The sequence below is a fragment of the Pseudophryne corroboree genome, unplaced genomic scaffold, assembly GCF_028390025.1.
Source record: "Pseudophryne corroboree isolate aPseCor3 unplaced genomic scaffold, aPseCor3.hap2 scaffold_1194, whole genome shotgun sequence".
NCBI lineage: Eukaryota > Metazoa > Chordata > Amphibia > Anura > Myobatrachidae > Pseudophryne > Pseudophryne corroboree.
The window spans coordinates 35,001-60,000 of NW_026967819.1; the positions used below are offsets into that span (position 1 = coordinate 35,001).

The window sequence follows — 25,000 nt, forward strand, 5'->3', positions numbered from 1 at the left end:
TATGGGTTGAGCTACTTCATTTCAGGCTGTGAGGATGCCTGAAGTAATATTGTATCTGAGATGATTTCCATGGGAAGTTAATCCTGACCACAGTGACCTGCGTTAATGATTTTTAAAATATAACTTGGAGAATGCTTTATACTTGGTACAGTTTTGGGTTTGTAAAATGTCAGTACTGACATCTAAGTTTATCAAAAGCATCATCCTTCGAGCCGGAATTGAACCAGCGACCTAAGGATTTCTGTACCAATCACCTCTACAGTCATCCGCTCTACCAGCTGAGCTATCGAAGGATTCCATGACCGTACAACTGTGATATTACGTGCTATTAAAATGATTGAGTGTTAATTTTAAACATTATCAACTTTCCAAGCAAAATGAAAAATTATTTGACTACACAAAAGAGATTCAACTACTTATTCCTGTGTTGCTTTATCACACAAATTGTCATGTTTAATCATTTGGAAAATATCACTAATAGTTTGACTTATATTTGTGCAATTACTATCAACTGGCTACAGAGCTAGTTTGGAAAGCACTTTCAATAGATTTTTTAGTGTAGCCAAACTTACATCAAGATTAGAGATGCTTGAGCCTATCAAACCTTCTACACTCTTTTAAATTTTGCTTGTTTTGTAAACTAATCAAGTGTTCCAGGAATGATGGGGATATTCTATTGTTTGTTCTGATTTGACAATTCATTTTGGACAATGAGCGGCCCTCTTGAGCTAGTGAAGATAATTGTGCTACATGGGAGTATGCACAGACAATTATTTTTCTTTTTTTGCATTAAAGCACAATTTTTAATAAAGGAGAGGTTAATGATATAATAATTAGCACTGAAAGTCATCTGACACGATTTGAAAGTAAAATGTTGTGCATTGAAAGTAACCAAAGCTCTTTTTACTTTGAGTGGACATCATTTTCTTTCAAATGAATTTGATATTTTGCTAAATGTACAAAACTTTCATACAAATTTGACATTCAAAATGCATTTGTACTTAATAAATGCTACTTAGTATGGCTGCTGAGGTTCCTGGGCTCAGTCTCAAGTAGAGGAGGAGAATGACGGATAGAGAAAGAAAGAACAGGCAGGCATCCTAAAGATTTTGATGTGCCAGTTCCTGACTCACCCTGAGCAACACTTGTTTCAAGCTTTTAGTAAATTTCCTGAAAAATAAAACAACCATGTGGTCGTAGTCGGCAGGATTTGAACCTGCACGGGGAGACCCCAATGGATTTCTAGTCCATCGCCTTAACCACTCGGCCACGACTACCTCTCATGCAATGTGATGTTTTCACAAAAGTTTATCTATGGGTTGAGCTACTTCATTTCAGGCTGTGAGGATGATTGAAGTAATATTGTATCAGAGATGATTTCCATGGGAAGTTAATCCTGACCACAGTGACCTGCGTTAATGATTTTTAAAATATAACTTGGAAAATGCTTTATACTTGGTACAGTTTTGGGTTTGTAAAATGTCAGTACTGACATCTAAGTTTATCAAAAGCGTCATCCTTCGAGCCAGAAACCTAAGGATTTCTGTACCAATAACCTCTACAGTCCTCCGCTCTACCAGCTGAGCTATCGAAGGATTCCATGATCGTACAACTGTGATATTACGTGCTATTAAAATGATTGAGTGTTAATTTTAAACATTATCAACTTTCCAAGCAAAATGAAAAATGATTTGACTACACAAAAGAGATTCAACTACTTATTCCTGTGTTGCTTTATCACACAAATTGTCATGTTTAATCATTTGGAAAATATCACTAATAGTTTGACTTATATTTGTGCAATTACTATCAACTGGCTACAGAGCTAGTTTGGAAAGCACTTTCAATAGATTTTTTAGTGTAGCCAAACTTACATCAAGATTAGAGATGCTTGAGCCTATCAAACCTTCTACACTCTTTTAAATTTTGCTTGTTTTGTTAACTAATCAAGTGTTCCAGGAATGATGGGGATATTCCATTGTTTGTTCTGATTTGACAATTCATTTTGGACAATGAGCGGCCCTTTTGAGCTAGTGAAGATAATTGTGCTACATGAGAATATGCACAGACAATTATTTTTCTTTTTTTGCATTAAAGCACAATTTTTAATAAAGGAGAGGTTAATGATATAATATTTAGCACTGAAAGTCATCTGACACGATTTGAAAGTAAAACGTTGTGCATTGAAAGTAACCAAAGCTCTTTTTACTTTGAGTGGACATCATTTTCTTTCAAATGAATCTGATATTTTGCTAAATGTACAAAACTTTCTTACAAATTTGACATTCAAAATGCATTTGTAATTAATAAATGCTACTTAGTATGGCTGCTGAGATTCCTGGGCTCAGTCTCAAGTAGAGGAGGAGAATGACAGATAGAGAAAGAGAGAACAGGCAGGCATCCTAAAGATTTTGATGTGCCAGTTCCTGACTCACCCTGAGCAACACTGGTTTCAAGCTTTTAGTAAATTTTCTGAAAAATAAAACAACCATGTGGTTGTAGCCGGCAAGATTTGAACCTGTGCAGGGAGACCCCAATGGATTTCTAGTCCATCGCCTTAACCACTCGGCCACGACTACCTCTCATGCAATGTGATGTTTTCACAAAAGTTTCTCTATGGGTTGAGCTACTTCATTTCAGGCTGTGAGGATGACTGAAGTAATATTGTATCAGAGATGATTTCCATGGGAAGTTAATCCTGACCACAGTGACCTGCGTTAATGATTTTTAAAATATAACTTGGAGAATGCTTTATACTTGGTATAGTTTTGGGTTTGTAAAATGTCAGTACTGACATCTAAGTTTATCAAAAGCATCATCCTTCAGGCCAGAACTGAACCATCGACCTAAGGATTTCTGTACCAATCTCCTCTACAGTCCTCCGCTCTACCAGCTGAGCTATCGAAGGATTCCATGGTCGTACAACTGTGATATTACGTGCTATTAAAATGATTGAGTGTTAATTTTAAACATTATCAACTTTCCAAGCAAAATGAAAAATGATTTGACTACACAAAAGAGATTCAACTACTTATTCCTGTGTTGCTTTATCACACAAATTGTCATGTTTAATCATCTGGAAAATATCACTAATAGTTTGACTTATATTTGTGCAATTACTATCAACTGGCTACAGAGCTAGTTTGGAAAGCACTTTCAATAGATTTTTTAGTGTAGCCAAACTTACATCAAGATTAGAGATGCTTGAGCCTATCAAACCTTCTACATTTTTTAAAATTTTGCTTGTTTTGTAAACTAATCAAGTGTTCCAGGAATGATGGGGATATTCCATTGTTTGTTCTGATTTGACAATTCATTTTGGACAATGAGCGGCCCTTTTGAGCTAGTGAAGATAATTGTGCTACATGAGAGTATGCACAGACAATTATTTTTCTTTTTTTGCATTAAAGCACAATTTTTAATAAAGGAGAGGTTAATGATATAATAATTAGCACTGAAAGTCATCTGACACGATTTGAAAGTAAAATGTTGTGCATTAAAAGTAACCAAAGCTCTTTTTACTTTGAGAGGACATCATTTTCTTTCAAATGAATTTGATATTTTGCTAAATGTACAAAACGTTCTTACAAATTCGACATTCAAAATGCATTTGTACTTAATAAATGCTACTTAGTATGGCTGCTGAGATTCCTGGGCTCAGTCTCAAGTAGAGGAGGAGAATGACAGATAGAGAAAGAGAGAACAGGCAGGCATCCTAAAGATTTTGATGTGCCAGTTCCAGAATGACCCTGAGCAACACTGGTTTCAAGCTTTTAGTAAATTTTCTGAAAAATAATACAACCATGTGGTCGTAGTCAGCAGGATTTGAACCTGCACGGGGAGACCCCAATGGATTTCTAGTCCATCGCCTTAACCACTCAGCCACAACTACCTCTCTTCCATTGTGATGTTTTCACAAAAGTTTCTCTATGGGTTGAGCTACTTCATTTCAGGCTGTGAGGATGACTGAAGTAATATTGTATCAGAGATGATTTCCATGGGAAGTTAATCCTGACCACAGTGACCTGCGTTAATGATTTTTATAATATAACTTGGAGAATGCTTTATACTTGGTATAGTTTTGGGTTTGTAAAATGTCAGTACTGACATCTAAGTTTATCAAAAGCATCATCCTTCGGATCGGAATTGAACCAGTGACCTATGGATTTCTGTACCAATCTCCTCTACAGTCTTTGGCTCTACCAGCTGAGCTATCGAAGGATCCCGTTATCTTACAACTGTGATATTACGTGCTATTAAAATGATTGAGTGTTAATTTTAAACATTATCAACTTTCCGAGCAAAATGAAAAATGATTTGACTACACAAAAGAGATTCAACTACTTATTCCTGTGTTGCTTTATCACACAAATTGTCATGTTTAATCATTTGGAAAAAATCACTAATAGTTTGACTTATATTTGTGCAATTACTATCAACTGGCTACAGAGCTAGTTTGGAAAGCACTTTCAATAGATTTTTTAGTGTAGCCAAACTTACATCAAGATTAGAGATGCTTGAGCCTATCAAACCTTCTACATTCTTTTAAATTTTGCTTGTTTTGTAAACTAATCAAGTGTTCCAGGAATGATGGGGATATTCCATTGTTTGTTCTGATTTGACAATTCATTTTGGACAATGAGCGGCCCTTTTGAGCTAGTGAAGATAATTGTGCTACATGAGAGTATGCACAGACAATTATTATTTTTTTTGCATTAAAGCACAATTTTTAATAAAGGAGAGGTTAATGATATAATAATTAGCACTGAAAGTCATCTGACACGATTTGAAAGTAAAATGTTGTGCATTGAAAGTAACCAAAGCTCTTTTTACTTTGAGTGGACATCATTATCTTTCAAATGAATTTAATATTTTGCTAAATGTACAAAACTTTCTTACAAATTTGACGTTCAAAATGCATTTGTAATTAATAAATGCTACTTAGTATGGCTGCTGAGATTCCTGGGCTCAGTCTCAAGTAGAGGAGGAGAATGACGGATAGACAAAGAGAGAACAGGCAGGCATCCTAAAGATTTTGATGTGCCAGTTCCTGACTCACCCTGAGCAACACTGGTTTCAAGCTTTTAGCAAATTTTCTGAAAAATAAAACAACCATGTGGTCATAGTCGGCAGGATTTGAACCTGCGCGGAGAGACCGCAATGGATTTCTAGTCCATCGACTTAACCACTCGGCCACGACTACCTCTCATGCATTGGCTTTTTTGATTGTGTGACTAAAGTGATGGATAAAGGTGGAGCCATGGATATAGCTTATCTAGACTTTAGTAAGGCTTTTGACACAGTTCCACATCGCAGACTGCTAAATAAACTTGAAAGTTTGGGATTGGATATTAGGATTATTGAATGGATAAGATCTTGGTTGAAGGATAGAAAACAGAGAGTTATGGTAAATGGAGTGCATTCACAGGAGGGAAATGTTACCAGTGGAGTACCCCAGGGATCTGTACTTGGACCAGTGCTTTTTAATATCTTTATTGGTGACATTGCAAATGGCATTAAAGGGAAAGTATGCCTTTTTGCAGATGACACAAAGGTATGCAACAGGGTAGACACACCAGGTGGGGTAAAACAAATGATTGAGGATCTAGGTAGACTAGAGGAATGGTCAAAAGTCTGGCAATTACAGTTTAATGCCAAAAAATGCAAAATCATGCACTTGGGTCTCAAAAATCCTAAAGCTAAATACAGTATTAATGGCACTATACTGGAAACTACTGAGGAGGAAAGGGATCTAGGAGTCACTATTTCAGATGACTTAAAAGCAGGTAAGCAATGTAACAAGGCAATGAGGAAGGCTAGTCAGATGCTTGGCTGCATTGGGAGAGGAATCAGCAGCAGAAAGAAAGAAGTAATAATGCCACTGTATAGGTCATTAGTACGGCCTCATCTAGAATACTGTATTCAGTTCTGGAGGCCATATCTTCAAAAGGATATTAATACATTAGAAACTGTACAAAGGAGGGCAACTAAAATGGTGCATGGCCTACATCACAAAACATACCCAGAAAGACTAAGAAATCTCAATATGTATAGTTTGGAGCAGAGAAGGGAATGGGGGGACATGATAGAAACTTTCAAATATATGAAGGGTTTTAACAAAGTCCAGGAGGGAAACATTCTCCAAATGAAGAGAAGCAATAGGACACGAGGACATGCACTGAGACTGGAGGGGGGGAGGTTCAGGGGAAATTTGCGGAAAAATTATTTCACAGAAAGGGTAGTGGACAAGTGGAATAGCCTCCCATCAGAGGTGGTAGAGGCTAAGACAGTAGAGCAATTTAAACATGCATGGGATAGACATAAGGATATCCTTACAAAGAAATAAGGATCAAATTAGGTTAGTGATAAAAAATAATATAAAATAAAAAATAAAAAATAAAAAAAATAAGGGGCAGACTAGATGGGCCAAGTGGATCTTATCTGCCGACAAATTCTATGTTTCTATGTTTCTATGCAATGTGATGTTTTCACAAAAGTTTCTCTATGGGTTGAGCTACTTCATTTCAGGCTGTGAGGATGACTGAAGTAATATTGTATCAGAGATGATTTCCATGGGAAGTTAATCCTGACCACAGTGACCTGCGTTAATGATTTTTATAATATAACTTGGAGAATGCTTTATACTTGGTATAGTTTTGGGTTTGTAAAATGTCAGTACTGACATCTAAGTTTATCAAAATCTTCATCCTTCGCGCAGGAATTGAACCAGCGACCTAAGGATTTCTGTACCAATCTCCTCTACAGTCCTCCGCTCTACCAGCTGAGCTATCGAAGGATCCCATGATCTTACAACTGTGATATTACGTGCTATTAAAATGATTGAGTGTTAATTTTAAACATTATCAACTTTCCAAGCAAAATGAAAAATGATTTGACTACACAAAAGAGATTCAACTACTTATTCCTGTGTTGCTTTATCACACAAATTGTCATGTTTAATCATTTGGAAAATATCACTAATAGTTTGACTTATATTTGTGCAATTACTATCAACTGGCTAGAGAGCTAGTTTGGAAAGCACTTTCAATAGATTTTTTAGTGTAGCCAAACTTACATCAAGATTAGAGATGCTTGAGCCTATCAAACCTTCTACATTCTTTTAAATTTTGCTTGTTTTGTAAACTAATCAAGTGTTCCAGGAATGATGGGGATATTCCATTGTTTGTTCTGATTTGACAATTCATTTTGGACAATGAGCGGCCCTTTTGAGCTAGTGAAGATAATTGTGCTACATGAGAGTATGCACAGACAATTATTTTTCTTTTTTTGCATTAAAGCACAATTTTTAATAAAGGAGAGGTTAATGATATAATAATTAGCACTGAAAGTCATCTGACATGATTTGAAAGTAAAATGTTGTGCATTGAAAGTAACCAAAGCTCTTTTTACTTTGAGTGGACATCATTTTCTTTCAAATGAATTTGATATTTTGCTAAATGTACAAAACTTTCTTACAAATTTGACATTCAAAATGCATTTGTAATTAATAAATGCTACTTAGTATGGCTGCTGAGATTCCTGGGCTCAGTCTCAAGTAGAGGAGGAGAATGATGGATAGAGAAAGAGAGAACAGGCAGGCATCCTAAAGATTTTGATGTGCCAGTTCCTGACTCACCCTGAGCAACACTGGTTTCAAGCTTTTAGTAAATTTTCTGAAAAATAAAACAAACATGTGGTCGTAGTCGGCAGGATTTGAACCTGCGCAGGGAGACCCCAACGGATTTCTAATTCATCGCCTTAACCACTCGGCCACGACTACCTCTCATGCAATGTGATGTTTTCACAAAAGTTTCTCTATGGGTTGAGCTACTTCATTTCAGGCTGTGAGGATGACTGAAGTAATATTGTATCAGAGATGATTTCCATGGGAAGTTAATCCTGACCACAGTGACCTGCGTTAATGATTTTTATAATATAACTTGGAGAATGCTTTATACTTGGTATAGTTTTGGGTTTGTAAAATGTCAGTACTGACATCTAAGTTTATCAAAAGCATCATCCTTCGGATCGGAATTGAACCAGCGACCTACGGATTTCTGTACCAATCTCCTCTACAGTCTTCCGCTCTACCAGCTGAGCTATCGAAGGATCCCATTATCTTACAACTGTGATATTACGTGCTATTAAAATGATTGAGTGTTAATTTTAAACATTATCAACTTTCCAAGCAAAATGAAAAATGATTTGACTACACAAAAGAGATTCAACTACTTATTCCTGTGTTGCTTTATCACACAAATTGTCATGTTTAATCATTTGGAAAATATCACTAATAGTTTGACTTATATTTGTGCAATTACTATCAACTGGCTACAGAGCTAGTTTGGAAAGCACTTTCAATAGATTTTTTAGTGTAGCCAAACTTACATCAAGATTAGAGATGCTTGAGCCTATCAAACCTTCTACATTCTTTTAAATTTTGCTTGTTTTGTAAACTAATCAAGTGTTCCAGGAATGATGGGGATATTCCATTGTTTGTTCTGATTTGACAATTCATTTTGGACAATGAGCGGCCCTTTTGAGCTAGTGAAGATAATTGTGCTACATGAGAGTATGCACAGACAATTATTATTATTTTTTTTGCATTAAAGCACAATTTTTAATAAAGGAGAGGTTAATGATATAATAATTAGCACTGAAAGTCATCTGACACGATTTGAAAGTAAAATGTTGTGCATTGAAAGTAACCAAAGCTCTTTTTACTTTGAGTGGACATCATTATCTTTCAAATGAATTTAATATTTTGCTAAATGTACAAAACTTTCTTACAAATTTGACGTTCAAAATGCATTTGTAATTAATAAATGCTACTTAGTATGGCTGCTGAGATTCCTGGGCTCAGTCTCAAGTAGAGGAGGAGAATGACGGATAGACAAAGAGAGAACAGGCAGTCATCCTAAAGATTTTGATGTGCCAGTTCCTGACTCACCCTGAGCAACACTGGTTTCAAGCTTTTAGCAAATTTTCTGAAAAATAAAACAACTATGTGGTCATAGTCGGCAGGATTTGAACCTGCGCGGAGAGACCGCGATGGATTTCTAGTCCATCGACTTAACCACTCGGCCACGACTACCTCTCATGCATTGACTTTTTTGATTGTGTGACTAAAGTGATGGATAAAGGTGGAGCCATGGATATAGCTTATCTAGACTTTAGTAAGGCTTTTGACACAGTTCCACATCGCAGACTGCTAAATAAACTTGAAAGTTTGGGATTGGATATTAGGATTATTGAATGGATAAGATCTTGGTTGAAGGATAGAAAACAGAGAGTTGTGGTAAATGGAGTGCATTCACAGGAGGGAAATGTTACCAGTGGAGTACCCCAGGGATCTGTACTTGGACCAGTGCTTTTTAATATCTTTATTGGTGACATTGCAAATGGCATTAAAGGGAAAGTATGCCTTTTTGCAGATGACACAAAGGTATGCAACAGGGTAGACACACCAGGTGGGGTAAAACAAATGATTGAGGATCTAGGTAGACTAGAGGAATGGTCAAAAGTCTGGCAATTACAGTTTAATGCCAAAAAATGCAAAATCATGCACTTGGGTCTCAAAAATCCTAAAGCTAAATACAGTATTAATGGCACTATACTGGAAACTACTGAGGAGGAAAGGGATCTAGGAGTCACTATTTCAGATGACTTAAAAGCAGGTAAGCAATGTAACAAGGCAATGAGGAAGGCTAGTCAGATGCTTGGCTGCATTGGGAGAGGAATCAGCAGCAGAAAGAAAGAAGTAATAATGCCACTGTATAGGTCATTAGTACGGCCTCATCTAGAATACTGTATTCAGTTCTGGAGGCCATATCTTCAAAGGGATATTAATACATTAGAAACTGTACAAAGGAGGGCAACTAAAATGGTGCATGGCCTACATCACAAAACATACCCAGAAAGACTAAGAAATCTCAATATGTATAGTTTGGAGCAGAGAAGGGAAAGGGGGGACATGATAGAAACTTTCAAATATATGAAGGGTTTTAACAAAGTCCAGGAGGGAAACATTCTCCAAATGAAGAGAAGCAATAGGACACGAGGACATGCACTGAGACTGGAGGGGGGGAGGTTCAGGGGAAATTTGCGGAAAAATTATTTCACAGAAAGGGTAGTGGACAAGTGGAATAGCCTCCCATCAGAGGTGGTAGAGGCTAAGACAGTAGAGCAATTTAAACATGCATGGGATAGACAAAAGGATATCCTTACAAAGAAATAAGGATCAAATTAGGTTAGTGATAAAAAATAATATAAAATAAAAAATAAAAAATAAAAAAAATAAGGGGCAGACTAGATGGGCCAAGTGGTTCTTATCTGCCGACAAATTCTATGTTTCTATGTTTCTATGCAATGTGATGTTTTCACAAAAGTTTCTCTATGGGTTGAGCTACTTCATTTCAGGCTGTGAGGATGACTGAAGTAATATTGTATCAGAGATGATTTCCATGGGAAGTTAATCCTGACCACAGTGACCTGCGTTAATGATTTTTATAATATAACTTGGAGAATGCTTTATACTTGGTATAGTTTTGGGTTTGTAAAATGTCAGTACTGACATCTAAGTTTATCAAAAGCTTCATCCTTCGAGCCGGAATTGAACCAGCGACCTAAGGATTTCTGTACCAATCTCCTCTACAGTCCTCCGCTCTACCAGCTGAGCTATCGAAGGATCCCATGATCTTACAACTGTGATATAACGTGCTATTAAAATGATTGAGTGTTAATTTTAAACATTATCAACTTTCCAAGCAAAATGAAAAATGATTTGACTACACAAAAGAGATTCAACTACTTATTCCTGTGTTGCTTTATCACACAAATTGTCATGTTTAATCATTTGGAAAATATCACTAATAGTTTGACTTATATTTGTGCAATTACTATCAACTGGCTAGAGAGCTAGTTTGGAAAGCACTTTCAATAGATTTTTTAGTGTAGCCAAACTTACATCAAGATTAGAGATGCTTGAGCCTATCAAACCTTCTACATTCTTTTAAATTTTGCTTGTTTTGTAAACTAATCAAGTGTTCCAGGAATGATGGGGATATTCCATTGTTTGTTCTGATTTGACAATTCATTTTGGACAATGAGCGGCCCTTTTGAGCTAGTGAAGATAATTGTGCTACATGAGAGTATGCACAGACAATTATTTTTCTTTTTTTGCATTAAAGCACAATTTTTAATAAAGGAGAGGTTAATGATATAATAATTAGCACTGAAAGTCATCTGACATGATTTGAAAGTAAAATGTTGTGCATTGAAAGTAACCAAAGCTCTTTTTACTTTGAGTGGACATCATTTTCTTTCAAATGAATTTGATATTTTGCTAAATGTACAAAACTTTCTTACAAATTTGACATTCAAAATGCATTTGTAATTAATAAATGCTACTTAGTATGGCTGCTGAGATTCCTGGGCTCAGTCTCAAGTAGAGGAGGAGAATGATGGATAGAGAAAGAGAGAACAGGCAGGCATCCTAAAGATTTTGATGTGCCAGTTCCTGACTCACCCTGAGCAACACTGGTTTCAAGCTTTTAGTAAATTTTCTGAAAAATAAAACAAACATGTGGTCGTAGTCGGCAGGATTTGAACCTGCGCAGGGAGACCCCAACGGATTTCTAATTCATCGCCTTAACCACTCGGCCACGACTACCTCTCATGCAATGTGATGTTTTCACAAAAGTTTCTCTATGGGTTGAGCTACTTCATTTCAGGCTGTGAGGATGACTGAAGTAATATTGTATCAGAGATGATTTCCATGGGAAGTTAATCCTGACCACAGTGACCTGCGTTAATGATTTTTAAAATATAACTTGGAGAATGCTTTATACTTGGTATAGTTTTGGGTTTGTAAAATGTCAGTACTGACATCTAAGTTTATCAAAAGCATCATCCTTCGGATCGGAATTGAACCAGCGACCTACGGATTTCTGTACCAATCTCCTCTACAGTCTTCCGCTCTACCAGCTGAGCTATCGAAGGATCCCATTATCTTACAACTGTGATATTACGTGCTATTAAAATGATTGAGTGTTAATTTTAAACATTATCAACTTTCCAAGCAAAATGAAAAATGATTTGACTACACAAAAGAGATTCAACTACTTATTCCTGTGTTGCTTTATCACACAAATTGTCATGTTTAATCATTTGGAAAATATCACTAATAGTTTGACTTATATTTGTGCAATTACTATCAACTGGCTACAGAGCTAGTTTGGAAAGCACTTTCAATAGATTTTTTAGTGTAGCCAAACTTACATCAAGATTAGAGATGCTTGAGCCTATCAAACCTTCTACATTCTTTTAAATTTTGCTTGTTTTGTAAACTAATCAAGTGTTCCAGGAATGATGGGGATATTCCATTGTTTGTTCTGATTTGACAATTCATTTTGGACAATGAGCGGCCCTTTTGAGCTAGTGAAGATAATTGTGCTACATGAGAGTATGCACAGACAATTATTATTATTTTTTTTGCATTAAAGCACAATTTTTAATAAAGGAGAGGTTAATGATATAATAATTAGCACTGAAAGTCATCTGACACGATTTGAAAGTAAAATGTTGTGCATTGAAAGTAACCAAAGCTCTTTTTACTTTGAGTGGACATCATTATCTTTCAAATGAATTTAATATTTTGCTAAATGTACAAAACTTTCTTACAAATTTGACGTTCAAAATGCATTTGTAATTAATAAATGCTACTTAGTATGGCTGCTGAGATTCCTGGGCTCAGTCTCAAGTAGAGGAGGAGAATGACGGATAGACAAAGAGAGAACAGGCAGTCATCCTAAAGATTTTGATGTGCCAGTTCCTGACTCACCCTGAGCAACACTGGTTTCAAGCTTTTAGCAAATTTTCTGAAAAATAAAACAACTATGTGGTCATAGTCGGCAGGATTTGAACCTGCGCGGAGAGACCGCGATGGATTTCTAGTCCATCGACTTAACCACTCGGCCACGACTACCTCTCATGCATTGACTTTTTTGATTGTGTGACTAAAGTGATGGATAAAGGTGGAGCCATGGATATAGCTTATCTAGACTTTAGTAAGGCTTTTGACACAGTTCCACATCGCAGACTGCTAAATAAACTTGAAAGTTTGGGATTGGATATTAGGATTATTGAATGGATAAGATCTTGGTTGAAGGATAGAAAACAGAGAGTTGTGGTAAATGGAGTGCATTCACAGGAGGGAAATGTTACCAGTGGAGTACCCCAGGGATCTGTACTTGGACCAGTGCTTTTTAATATCTTTATTGGTGACATTGCAAATGGCATTAAAGGGAAAGTATGCCTTTTTGCAGATGACACAAAGGTATGCAACAGGGTAGACACACCAGGTGGGGTAAAACAAATGATTGAGGATCTAGGTAGACTAGAGGAATGGTCAAAAGTCTGGCAATTACAGTTTAATGCCAAAAAATGCAAAATCATGCACTTGGGTCTCAAAAATCCTAAAGCTAAATACAGTATTAATGGCACTATACTGGAAACTACTGAGGAGGAAAGGGATCTAGGAGTCACTATTTCAGATGACTTAAAAGCAGGTAAGCAATGTAACAAGGCAATGAGGAAGGCTAGTCAGATGCTTGGCTGCATTGGGAGAGGAATCAGCAGCAGAAAGAAAGAAGTAATAATGCCACTGTATAGGTCATTAGTACGGCCTCATCTAGAATACTGTATTCAGTTCTGGAGGCCATATCTTCAAAGGGATATTAATACATTAGAAACTGTACAAAGGAGGGCAACTAAAATGGTGCATGGCCTACATCACAAAACATACCCAGAAAGACTAAGAAATCTCAATATGTATAGTTTGGAGCAGAGAAGGGAAAGGGGGGACATGATAGAAACTTTCAAATATATGAAGGGTTTTAACAAAGTCCAGGAGGGAAACATTCTCCAAATGAAGAGAAGCAATAGGACACGAGGACATGCACTGAGACTGGAGGGGGGGAGGTTCAGGGGAAATTTGCGGAAAAATTATTTCACAGAAAGGGTAGTGGACAAGTGGAATAGCCTCCCATCAGAGGTGGTAGAGGCTAAGACAGTAGAGCAATTTAAACATGCATGGGATAGACAAAAGGATATCCTTACAAAGAAATAAGGATCAAATTAGGTTAGTGATAAAAAATAATATAAAATAAAAAATAAAAAATAAAAAAAATAAGGGGCAGACTAGATGGGCCAAGTGGTTCTTATCTGCCGACAAATTCTATGTTTCTATGTTTCTATGCAATGTGATGTTTTCACAAAAGTTTCTCTATGGGTTGAGCTACTTCATTTCAGGCTGTGAGGATGACTGAAGTAATATTGTATCAGAGATGATTTCCATGGGAAGTTAATCCTGACCACAGTGACCTGCGTTAATGATTTTTATAATATAACTTGGAGAATGCTTTATACTTGGTATAGTTTTGGGTTTGTAAAATGTCAGTACTGACATCTAAGTTTATCAAAAGCTTCATCCTTCGAGCCGGAATTGAACCAGCGACCTAAGGATTTCTGTACCAATCTCCTCTACAGTCCTCCGCTCTACCAGCTGAGCTATCGAAGGATCCCATGATCTTACAACTGTGATATAACGTGCTATTAAAATGATTGAGTGTTAATTTTAAACATTATCAACTTTCCAAGCAAAATGAAAAATGATTTGACTACACAAAAGAGATTCAACTACTTATTCCTGTGTTGCTTTATCACACAAATTGTCATGTTTAATCATTTGGAAAATATCACTAATAGTTTGACTTATATTTGTGCAATTACTATCAACTGGCTAGAGAGCTAGTTTGGAAAGCACTTTCAATAGATTTTTTAGTGTAGCCAAACTTACATCAAGATTAGAGATGCTTGAGCCTATCAAACCTTCTACATTCTTTTAAATTTTGCTTGTTTTGTAAACTAATCAAGTGTTCCAGGAATGATGGAGATATTCCATTGTTTGTTCTGATTTGACAATTCATTTTGGACAATGAGCGGCCCTTTTGAGCTAGTGAAGATAATTGTGCTACATGAGAGTATGCACAGACAATTATTTTTCTTTTTTTGCATTAAAGCACAATTTTTAATAAAGGAGAGGTTAATGATATAATAATTAGCACTGAAAGTCATCTGACATGATTTGAAAGTAAAATGTTGTGCATTGAAAGTAACCAAAGCTCTTTTTACTTTGAGTGGACATCATTTTCTTTCAAATGAATTTGATATTTTGCTAAATGTACAAAACTTTCTTACAAATTTGACATTCAAAATGCATTTGTAATTAATAAATGCTACTTAGTATGGCTGCTGAGATTCCTGGGCTCAGTCTCAAGTAGAGGAGGAGAATGATGGATAGAGAAAGAGAGAACAGGCAGGCATCCTAAAGATTTTGATGTGCCAGTTCCTGACTCACCCTGAGCAACACTGGTTTCAAGCTTTTAGTAAATTTTCTGAAAAATAAAACAAACATGTGGTCGTAGTCGGCAGGATTTGAACCTGCGCAGGGAGACCCCAACGGATTTCTAATTCATCGCCTTAACCACTCGGCCACGACTACCTCTCATGCAATGTGATGTTTTCACAAAAGTTTCTCTATGGGTTGAGCTACTTCATTTCAGGCTGTGAGGATGACTGAAGTAATATTGTATCAGAGATGATTTCCATGGGAAGTTAATCCTGACCACAGTGACCTGCGTTAATGATTTTTAAAATATAACTTGGAGAATGCTTTATACTTGGTATAGTTTTGGGTTTGTAAAATGTCAGTACTGACATCTAAGTTTATCAAAATCTTCATCCTTCGAGCCGGAATTGAACCAGCGACCTAAGGATTACTGTACCAATCTCCTCTACAGTCCTCCGCTCTACCAGCTGAGCTATCGAAGGATGCCATGATCGTATGACTGTGATATTACGTGCTATTAAAATGATTGAGTGTTAATTTTAAACATTATCAACTTTCCAAGCAAAATGAAAAATGATTTGACTACACAAAAGAGATTCAACTACTTATTCCTGTGTTGCTTTATCACACAAATTGTCATGTTTAATCATTTAGAAAATATCACTAATAGTTTGACTTATATTTGTGCAATTACTATCAACTGGCTACAGAGCTAGTTTGGAAAGCACTTTCAATAGATTTTTTAGTGTAGCCAAACTTACATCAAGATTAGAGATGCTTGAGCCTATCAAACCTTCTACACTCTTTTAAATTTTGCTTGTTTTGTAAACTAATCAAGTGTTCCAGGAATGATGGGGATATTTCATTGTTTGTTCTGATTTGACAATTCATTTTGGACAATGAGCGGCCCTTTTGAGCTAGTGAATATAATTGTGCTACATGAGAGTATGCACAGACAATTATTTTTCTTTTTTTGCATTAAAGCACAATTTTTAATAAAGGAGAGGTAAATGATATAATAATTAGCACTGAAAGTCATCTGACACGATTTGAAAGTAAAATGTTGTGCATTTAAAGTAACCAAAGCTCTTTTTACTTTGAGTGGACATCATTTTTTTTAAATGAATTTGATATTTTGCTAAATGTACAAAACTTTTATACAAATTTGACATTCAAAATGCATTTGTAATTAATAAATGCTACTTAGTATGGCTGCTGAGATTCCTGGGCTCAGTCTCAAGTAGAGGAGGAGAATGACGGATAGAGAAAGAGAGAACAGGCAGGCATCCTAAAGATTTTGATGTGCCAGTTCCTGACTCACCCTGAGCAACACGCAGATTCAAATCCTGCCAACTTACGACCACATGGTTGTTTTATTTTTCAGAAAATTTACTAAAAGCTTGAAACCAGTGTTGCTCAGGGTGAGTCAGGAACTGGCACATCAAAATCTTTAGGATGCCTGCCTGTTCTCTCTTTCTCTATCCGTCATTCTCCTCCTCTACTTGAGACTGAGCCCAGGAATCTCAGCAGCCATACTAAGTCGCATTTATTAATTACAAATGCATTTTGAATGTCAAATTTGTAAGAAAGTTTTGTACATTTAGCAAAATATCAAATTCATTTGAAAGAAAATGATGTCCACTCAAAGTAAAAAGAGCTTTGGTTACTTTCAATGCACAACATTTTACTTTCAAATTGTGTCAGATGACTTTCAGTGCTAATTATTATATCATTAACCTCTCCTTTATTAAAAATTGTGCTTTAATGCAAAAAAAGAAAAATAATTGTCTGTGCATACTCTCATGTAGCACAATTATCTTCACTAGCTCAAAAGGGCCGCTCATTGTCCAAAATGAATTGTCAAATCAGAACAAACAATGAAATATCCCCATCATTCCTGGAACACTTGATTAGTTTACAAAACAAGCAAAATTTAAAAGAGTGTAGAATGTTTGATAGGCTCAAGCATCTCTAATCTTGATGTAAGTTTGGCTACACTAAAAAATCTATTGAAAGTGCTTTCCAAACTAGCTCTGTAGCCAGTTGATAGTAATTGCACAAATATAAGTCAAACTATTAGTGATATTTTCCAAATGATTAAACATGACAATTTGTGTGATAAAGCAACACAGGAATAAGTAGTTGAATCTCTTTTGTGTAGTCAAATCATTTTTCATTTTGCTTGGAAAGTTGATAATGTTTAAAATTAACACTCAATGATTTTAATAGCACGTAATATCACAATTGTACGATCATGGCATCCTTCGATAGCTCAGCTGGTAGAGCGGAGGACTGTAGAGGAGATTGGTACAGAAATCCTTAGGTCGCTGGTTCAATTCTGGCTTGAAGGATGAAGATTTTGATAAACTTAGATGTCAGTACTGACATTTTACAAACCCAAAACTATACCAAGTATAAAGCATTCTCCAAGTTATATTATAAAAATCATTAACGCAGGTCACTGTGGTCAGGAATAACTTCCCATGGAAATCATCTCTGATACAATATTACTTCAGTCATCCTCACAGCCTGAAATGAAGTAGCTCAACCCATCTGACAAAACGGATTTATGAAGAAGTTCTAGGGCTTGAATTTTTTGAATCAAGGCCACCCGAGCCGCCATGTGTTGTTTTTTCCTTAGAGCACCTAATTGTATGAGTTTGCCCCTTATAACGCACTTATGGGCCTCCCAGACCACCACTTTAGAGATCTCAGCAGTGTCGTTCACGTCAATATATTCAGTAATAGCTTCCCTAATCTGCTGTTGGCAATACGGATCCTGAAGGATCAGCTCGTTCAATCTCCATGTGTAAGAATTGAGGCGAGGTGGGGACAAACGAACCCCCAAAGAGACTGGAGCATGATCAGCCCAGGATATGTTACCCACTGCAGAGACCTCAACCAAGTGTAAAAACCTATGAGTGATAAATAAGTAGTCAATCCTAGTGTAAGTGTTGTGCGGGTGTGAGTAGAAAGTGAAGTCATGAGTAGAGGGGTGTTGTACCCTCCATACGTCAATGAGTTGGAAATTATGTAGAATTCTCCGGACCCTACGATGGAGTTTATCAAAGTACCTAGGCGAGGGGTTAGAGGAGTCAAAACGAGGTTCCAGGGACCAATTTAAGTCCCCACCGAAGAGCAAAATTCCGTTAACATGGGGCTGGGCTAGGGTAAGGACCCTTTCTAAAAAGGCCGGCTGTGCCTTATTTGGGGCATAGATGTTAAGAAAGGTGAGAGCCCTATTGGCCACATTGCAATTGAGAAGCAGAGCCCTGCCGGGAATAAGTTGATGACATACTACATCGGCAAGGGTAACATGTTTGGCGAACAATATTGCTACCCCTAGGGTTTTACCTTCAGTATTATTGGAGAAATAACCTGTAGGGAAGTCCCTATTCCTGAGAGAAGGGGCTGCCCCCTCTTTAAAGTGGGTTTCTTGCACAAAGGCAACATCTGCTTTCTCGGCCTTAAGTTCTCGCAGGGCCCTTGACCGTCTCTCAGGAATGTTGAGTCCCCGGGCGTTAATAGAAACCACCTTTATCAGCGCCATATTCTTGGCTTAAAAAAGGAAAAAAAAGGAAAAAATGTAGGATCTAGCCTCCTGAAGATTCCAACAATATGGGGCAGGGGTCGAGCACACGCAAATCCAGCCAGCGCAGGAAGGGAGGAGAGAACCAGAAGGAAAAAAGAGAAAAGAGAAGAAGGGGGCAGAAGAACAGCAGAACAAAAAGACATAACAGTGTAAAACAAGAGAACAAGAAACAAGACACCGCTCCCGGTTGTTCAAGCGATGGAGACAATAGTCCCATCAATCGGACCGGGACCAAACATTGCGGTGCAAACGGGGTAACAAGGAAGGAACGAATCCACCCTCCGACACAAACCACATAAAAAAAAATAAAAAATTATATATTACATTTTTTTAGCGACCACAGGAATGCAAACACAACTGATCAGCATAATGATAACAATACGCGCCCCCAACTAATTTAAAGCAGTATGTAGTATGGTAGAGATGCGGGGTCATCTCCTTAAACGAGTTATACAATGTTCAGGCCTCTCAAGCTAAAGGCAATTATCAGAGAAAGAAAGAAACAGGGCCTGGGAGGCATTGCGTCTTCCGACTGCATAGAATCTCACTGCGGAAATCCATCCAATAGGTAATGGCCCCCTCCACAGAGTCCCTGCGTGGCGTCACAGCTGTCCATGGGCTGAAAGTTCCCCTGTCATAAGCAAAAGTCACAGATCAGATAGAGGGATACTCAGGTCTTCGCAGCCGTTGAGGAAGATGCAGAGGGCGGGGAGGAGCGATTCCGCTTTTGCGATGCTGAGGGGGAGCCCACTGTTTGAAAAGGAGGGTCGACCCGTGGGGGTTGAGGGGGGCGGATCCTCGAGCGTACGGATTGCCACTCAGGGGTCTGCACTGGATCAATTGACAGAGTGGAGCAGAAGAGAGCGACATCCTCAGGGGTCCGAATCGTGGCCGTCCGACCCTCATTAGTGGCTGTAATGCTGAAGGGAAATCCCCATCTATATTTGATGTTATTCTTACGGAGGATGTCCGTTAAGGGCTTCAATTGACATCTAGATTGTAGGGTGTGACGAGAAAGATCTTGAAAAACCTGAATGGGCGAGCCATTGAAGTCTAAGTCGCCAGAGTTCTGGATTTTTCTAATTATCTCGTCTTTTTGGCTATAGTAGTGTAGGCGACAGATAATATCTCGTGGCCGGTCAGACTGCAGGCCTCTAGGACGCAGCGCCCTGTGTGCTCTGTCGAAGACAATGGGGTCGTTTGGATCGGTCTCCAGGACTGCACCGAAGATTTTGTTTAGGACATCTGGGATGTTTTGTTGGGGTATGTCCTCAGGGATGCCCCTCACCCGCAGGTTGTTTCTGCGTCCCCTATTGTCTAAATCGTCAAGATGGTCGTGTAGGTTCTGAATCTCCTCTGCTTGAAGTTTAATGGTGTCCACCAATACATGATGGAAAGCATTGGATTCCTCTCCAGTAGACTCCAGCGTTTCGATGCGAGAGCCTAGCTGACTCAATTCGGACCGAAGTGTGGACACATCTGAGTGTACTACGTCCCAAAGCCTACTCTCCAAGGATGTGAAATCTGCCTTGGTGGGCAAGGACTGCAAGAGTTTAAGGACTTTCTGCATATCCTGTTGTCCAGTGGAGCTCAGAGCAGGTGTGATCGCTCTGGATTCGACTTGTGTCCCAGACCCCTCAGAGTGAGCGGGAGAGGTGGGCGTCGACGGGACTGACATGTCCGTGTCTTTTTGGAGATTGAGATATCTTCGAAGGTCCGAGCGGGGGGGAACTTCAGACAGGCAGACTGGGGTTCTTACTCCCTTACGTTTCCTGCGACTCATGAAAGGGCGGCTTTTAAATCCGGAGAGGGTAAACCAATGAAGAGTAGCAGGGAGAGGATTTAAGCGACAGCCTCTTTATGACAGGAACGGAGACATAAGCACAGGATGACTGGACGCCACTAATCCCACGGAGACCACTCCCTCGTTCCCGTTTCACGCAGTTGGGGACAGATATCTGAAGAGCACTACGCAACAATCATTTAAAAGAGAGGGACAGGTGCAGCTGCGGCTATAGAAACCAGGTTGCATGGTCGTGGAACGCGTACATATCGGATTGGCCGCGAAGCCGTGTCGGGTCCAGCATAAGAGTGTAGGGGTAGCAAGACAAACCCGTGGTCGCTATGCCGGAAGTATGTGTCAGAAGGTGTCAGCCATTACTCCTCGAGGTGGCCTCACATGGTGGATGAAGGAAGCATCCACTCCCAGGAAGGTGGGGATAAGTTCACATGGCAGTGCCTACTCCAATAGGCAAGATGTTTTGTTATAATACAAGGAAGTGAGACAACAGCAACAAGGGGGTGAGATTCATCAGGGTCCCACAGTTTCGGTTCTCCTGGTCAGGCAGGGAGAGCGTATTTAGGCAAGGAATCCACTCAGTATTGCCGTCACTATGCGCCATAAAAATATAGGTCACCGAGCCCACTATAACACAGGGTGGGAGTAGTGAGAAGTGGGATAGGGGCAGCTGCAGGCCACTCCAAGGATCACTGTTTCCTCTGACAGAGCCTAGCCCGGGCAGTCAATATACCCCAAAAGCAAAGGGGAGAGGGTTCCCAGCAGCCCCCACTACCTGCAGCACATTAAGAGTAGGTCAGTGTCCCCCCACTGAACCGCAGCTTCCAGTTTATAAAACCTGCCAGACACCATGATGGCGCCGCCGGGCTCTAATCCTGAGATGCAGCAGCGCTGGTACCTGCACCCCAGCCAGCGGGGGAGAGCTCGTTGGTGGAATCGGTGAGTGTCCCGTCAGTCACAGGGCCCCCCTCTCGCCCGGGCAGTGGAGAGCGGAGGATCTTCAATAGATTTTTTAGTGTAGCCAAACTTACATCAAGATTAGAGATGCTTGAGCCTATCAAACCTTCTACACTCTTTTAAATTTTGCTTGTTTTGTAAACTAATCAAGTGTTCCAGGAATGATGGGGATATTCCATTGTTTGTTCTGATTTGACAATTCATTTTGGACAATGAGCGGCCCTTTTGAGCTAGTGAAGATAATTGTGCTACATGAGAGTATGCACAGACAATTATTTTTCTTTTTTTGCATTAAAGCACAATTTTTAATAAAGGAGAGGTTAATGATATAATAATTAGCACTAAAAGTCATCTGACATGATTTGAAAGTAAAATGTTGTGCATTGAAAGTAACCAAAGCTCTTTTTACTTTGAGTGGACATCTTTTTCTTTCAAATGAATTTGATATTTTGCTAAATGTACAAAACTTTCTTACAAATTTGACATTCAAAATGCATTTGTAATTAATAAATGCTACTTAGTATGGCTGCTGAGATTCCTGGGCTCAGTCTCAAGTAGAGGAGGAGAATGACGGATAGAGAAAGAGAGAACAGGCAGGCATCCTAAAGATTTTGATGTGCCAGTTCCTGACTCACCCTGAGCAACACTGGTTTCAAGCTTTTAGTAAATTTTCTGAAAAATAAAACAACCATGTGGTCGTAGTCGGCAGGATTTGAACCTGCGCGGGGAGACCCCAATTGATTTCTAGTCCATCGCCTTAACCACTCGGCCATGACTACCTCTCATGCAATGTGATGTTTTCACAAAAGTTTCTCTATGGGTTGAGCTACTTCATTTCAGGCTGTGAGGATGACTGAAGTAATATTGTATCAGAGATGATTTCCATGGGAAGTTAATACTGACCACAGTGACCTGCGTTAATGATTTTTAAAATATAACTTGGAGAATGCTTTATACTTTGTATAGTTTTGGGTTTGTAAAATGTCAGTACTGACATCTAAGTTTATCAAAAGCATCATCCTTCGAGCCGGAATTGAACCAGCGACCTAAGGATTTCTGTACCAATCTCCTCTACAGTGCTCCGCTCTACCAGCTGAGCTATCGAAGGATTCCATGATCGTGCAACTGTGATATTACGTGCTATTAAAATGATTGAGTGTTAATTTTAAACATTATCAACTTTCCAAGCAAAATGAAAAATGATTTGACTACACAAAAGAGATTCAACTACTTATTCCTGTGTTGCTTTATCACACAAATTGTCATGTTTAATCATTTGGAAAATATCACTAATAGTTTGACTTATATTTGTGCAATTACTATCAACTGGCTACAGAGCTAGTTTGGAAAGCACTTTCAATAGATTTTTTAGTGTAGCCAAACTTACATCAAGATTAAAGAAGCTTAAGCCTATCAAACCTTCTACACTCTTTTAAATTTTGCTTGTTTTGTAAACTAATCAAGTGTTCCAGGAATGATGGGGATATTCCATTGTTTGTTCTGATTTGACAATTAATTTTGGACAATGAGCGGCCCTTTTGAGCTAGTGAAGATAATTGTGCTACATGAGAGTATGCACAGACAATTATTTTTCTTTTTTTGCATTAAAGCACAATTTTTAATAAAGGAGAGGTTAATGATATAATAATTAGCACTGAAAGTCATCTGACACGATTTGAAAGTAAAATGTTGTGCATTGAAAGTAACCAAAGCTCTTTTTACTTTGAGTGGACATCATTTTCTTTCAAATGAATTTGATATTTTGCTAAATGTACAAAACTTTCTTACAAATTTGACATTCAAAATGCATTTGTAATTAATAAATGCTACTTAGTATTGCTGCTGAGAATCCTGGGCTCAGTCTCAAGTAGAGGAGGAGAATGACGGATAGAGAAAGAGAAAACAGGCAGGCATCCTAAAGATTTTGATGTGCCAGTTCCTGACTCACCCTGAGCAACACTGGTTTCAAGCTTTTAGTAAATTTTCTGAAAAATAAAACAACCATGTGGTCGTAGTCGGCAGGATTTGAACCTGCGTGGGGAGATCCCAATGTATTTCTAGTCCATCGCCTTAACCACTCGGCCACGACTACCTCTCATGCAATGTGATATTTTCACAAAAGTTTCTCTATGGGTTGAGCTACTTCATTTCAGGCTGTGAGGATGACTGAAGTAATATTGTATCAGAGATGATTTCCATGGGAAGTTAATCCTGACCACAGTGACCTGCGTTAATGATTTTTAAAATATAACTTGGAGAATGCTTTATACTTGGTACAGTTTTGGGTTTGTAAAATGTCAGTACTGACATCTAAGTTTATCAAAAGCATCATCCTTCGAGCCAGAATTGAACCAGCGACCTAATGATTTCTGTACCAATCACCTCTACAGTCCTCCGCTCTACCAGCTGAGCTATCGAAGGATTCCATGATCGTACAACTGTGATATTACGTGCTATTAAAATGATTGAGTGTTAATTTTAAACATTATCAACTTTCCAAGCAAAATGAAAAATGATTTGACTACACAAAAGAGATTCAACTACTTATTCCTGTGTTGCTTTATCACACAAATTGTCATGTTTAATCATTTGGAAAATATCACTAATAGTTTGACTTATATTTGTGCAATTACTATCAACTGGCTAGAGAGCTAGTTTGGAAAGCACTTTCAATAGATTTTTTAGTGTAGCCAAACTTACATCAAGATTAGAGATGCTTGAGCCTATCAAACCTTCTACACTCTTTTAAATTTTGCTTGTTTTGTAAACTAATCAAGTGTTCCAGGAATGATGGGGATATTCCATTGTTTGTTCTGATTTGACAATTCATTTTGGACAATGAGCGGCCCTTTTGAGCTAGTGAAGATAATTGTGCTACATGAGAGTATGCACAGACAATTATTTTTCTTTTTTTGCATTAAAGCACAATTTTTAATAAAGGAGAGGTTACTGATATAATAATTAGCACTGAAAGTCATCTGACACGATTTGAAAGTAAAATGTTGTGCATTGAAAGTAACCAAAGCTCTTTTTACTTTGAGTGGACATCATTTTCTTTCAAATGAATTTGATATTTTGCTAAATGTACAAAACTTTCTTACAAATTTTACATTCAAAATGCAATTGTAATTAATAAATGCTACTTAGTATGGCTGCTGAGATTCCTGGGCTCAGTCTCAAGTAGAGGAAGAGAATGACGGATAGAGAAAGAGAGAACAGGCAGGCATCCTAAAGATTTTGATGT

At 38.1% G+C, this 25,000-nt stretch overlaps 17 non-coding genes across 17 annotated transcripts; 1 reads left to right on the forward strand and 16 right to left on the reverse strand.

Annotated features, from left to right (window-relative positions):
* Nucleotides 1-203: 203 nt before the first annotated feature.
* Nucleotides 204-293, reverse strand: TRNAY-GUA (transfer RNA tyrosine (anticodon GUA)). The gene is given in 2 exon segments: nt 204-239; nt 257-293. It is a non-coding gene; the product is annotated as a tRNA-Tyr (tRNA).
* A 902-nt stretch (nt 294-1,195) lies between these two features.
* Nucleotides 1,196-1,277, reverse strand: TRNAS-AGA (transfer RNA serine (anticodon AGA)). Its single transcript has one exon. It is a non-coding gene; the product is annotated as a tRNA-Ser (tRNA).
* Nucleotides 1,278-2,497: 1,220 nt separating this feature from the next.
* TRNAS-AGA (transfer RNA serine (anticodon AGA)) lies at nt 2,498-2,579 on the reverse strand. The gene has a single exon. It is a non-coding gene; the product is annotated as a tRNA-Ser (tRNA).
* Nucleotides 2,580-3,810: 1,231 nt separating this feature from the next.
* TRNAS-AGA (transfer RNA serine (anticodon AGA)) lies at nt 3,811-3,892 on the reverse strand. The gene has a single exon. It is a non-coding gene; the product is annotated as a tRNA-Ser (tRNA).
* A 1,229-nt stretch (nt 3,893-5,121) lies between these two features.
* TRNAS-AGA (transfer RNA serine (anticodon AGA)) lies at nt 5,122-5,203 on the reverse strand. The gene has a single exon. It is a non-coding gene; the product is annotated as a tRNA-Ser (tRNA).
* Nucleotides 5,204-6,706: 1,503 nt separating this feature from the next.
* Nucleotides 6,707-6,796, reverse strand: TRNAY-GUA (transfer RNA tyrosine (anticodon GUA)). Its single transcript is given in 2 exon segments — nt 6,707-6,742; nt 6,760-6,796. It is a non-coding gene; the product is annotated as a tRNA-Tyr (tRNA).
* Nucleotides 6,797-7,698: 902 nt separating this feature from the next.
* TRNAS-AGA (transfer RNA serine (anticodon AGA)) lies at nt 7,699-7,780 on the reverse strand. The gene has a single exon. It is a non-coding gene; the product is annotated as a tRNA-Ser (tRNA).
* A 2,817-nt stretch (nt 7,781-10,597) lies between these two features.
* Nucleotides 10,598-10,687, reverse strand: TRNAY-GUA (transfer RNA tyrosine (anticodon GUA)). The gene is given in 2 exon segments: nt 10,598-10,633; nt 10,651-10,687. It is a non-coding gene; the product is annotated as a tRNA-Tyr (tRNA).
* A 902-nt stretch (nt 10,688-11,589) lies between these two features.
* TRNAS-AGA (transfer RNA serine (anticodon AGA)) lies at nt 11,590-11,671 on the reverse strand. Its single transcript has one exon. It is a non-coding gene; the product is annotated as a tRNA-Ser (tRNA).
* Nucleotides 11,672-14,488: 2,817 nt separating this feature from the next.
* Nucleotides 14,489-14,578, reverse strand: TRNAY-GUA (transfer RNA tyrosine (anticodon GUA)). The gene is given in 2 exon segments: nt 14,489-14,524; nt 14,542-14,578. It is a non-coding gene; the product is annotated as a tRNA-Tyr (tRNA).
* A 902-nt stretch (nt 14,579-15,480) lies between these two features.
* TRNAS-AGA (transfer RNA serine (anticodon AGA)) lies at nt 15,481-15,562 on the reverse strand. Its single transcript has one exon. It is a non-coding gene; the product is annotated as a tRNA-Ser (tRNA).
* A 239-nt stretch (nt 15,563-15,801) lies between these two features.
* On the reverse strand, nt 15,802-15,891 carry TRNAY-GUA (transfer RNA tyrosine (anticodon GUA)). Its single transcript is given in 2 exon segments — nt 15,802-15,837; nt 15,855-15,891. It is a non-coding gene; the product is annotated as a tRNA-Tyr (tRNA).
* A 1,779-nt stretch (nt 15,892-17,670) lies between these two features.
* TRNAY-GUA (transfer RNA tyrosine (anticodon GUA)) lies at nt 17,671-17,760 on the forward strand. The gene is given in 2 exon segments: nt 17,671-17,707; nt 17,725-17,760. It is a non-coding gene; the product is annotated as a tRNA-Tyr (tRNA).
* Nucleotides 17,761-22,453: 4,693 nt separating this feature from the next.
* Nucleotides 22,454-22,535, reverse strand: TRNAS-AGA (transfer RNA serine (anticodon AGA)). The gene has a single exon. It is a non-coding gene; the product is annotated as a tRNA-Ser (tRNA).
* A 239-nt stretch (nt 22,536-22,774) lies between these two features.
* On the reverse strand, nt 22,775-22,864 carry TRNAY-GUA (transfer RNA tyrosine (anticodon GUA)). The gene is given in 2 exon segments: nt 22,775-22,810; nt 22,828-22,864. It is a non-coding gene; the product is annotated as a tRNA-Tyr (tRNA).
* A 902-nt stretch (nt 22,865-23,766) lies between these two features.
* TRNAS-AGA (transfer RNA serine (anticodon AGA)) lies at nt 23,767-23,848 on the reverse strand. The gene has a single exon. It is a non-coding gene; the product is annotated as a tRNA-Ser (tRNA).
* Nucleotides 23,849-24,087: 239 nt separating this feature from the next.
* Nucleotides 24,088-24,177, reverse strand: TRNAY-GUA (transfer RNA tyrosine (anticodon GUA)). The gene is given in 2 exon segments: nt 24,088-24,123; nt 24,141-24,177. It is a non-coding gene; the product is annotated as a tRNA-Tyr (tRNA).
* Nucleotides 24,178-25,000: the final 823 nt, after the last annotated feature.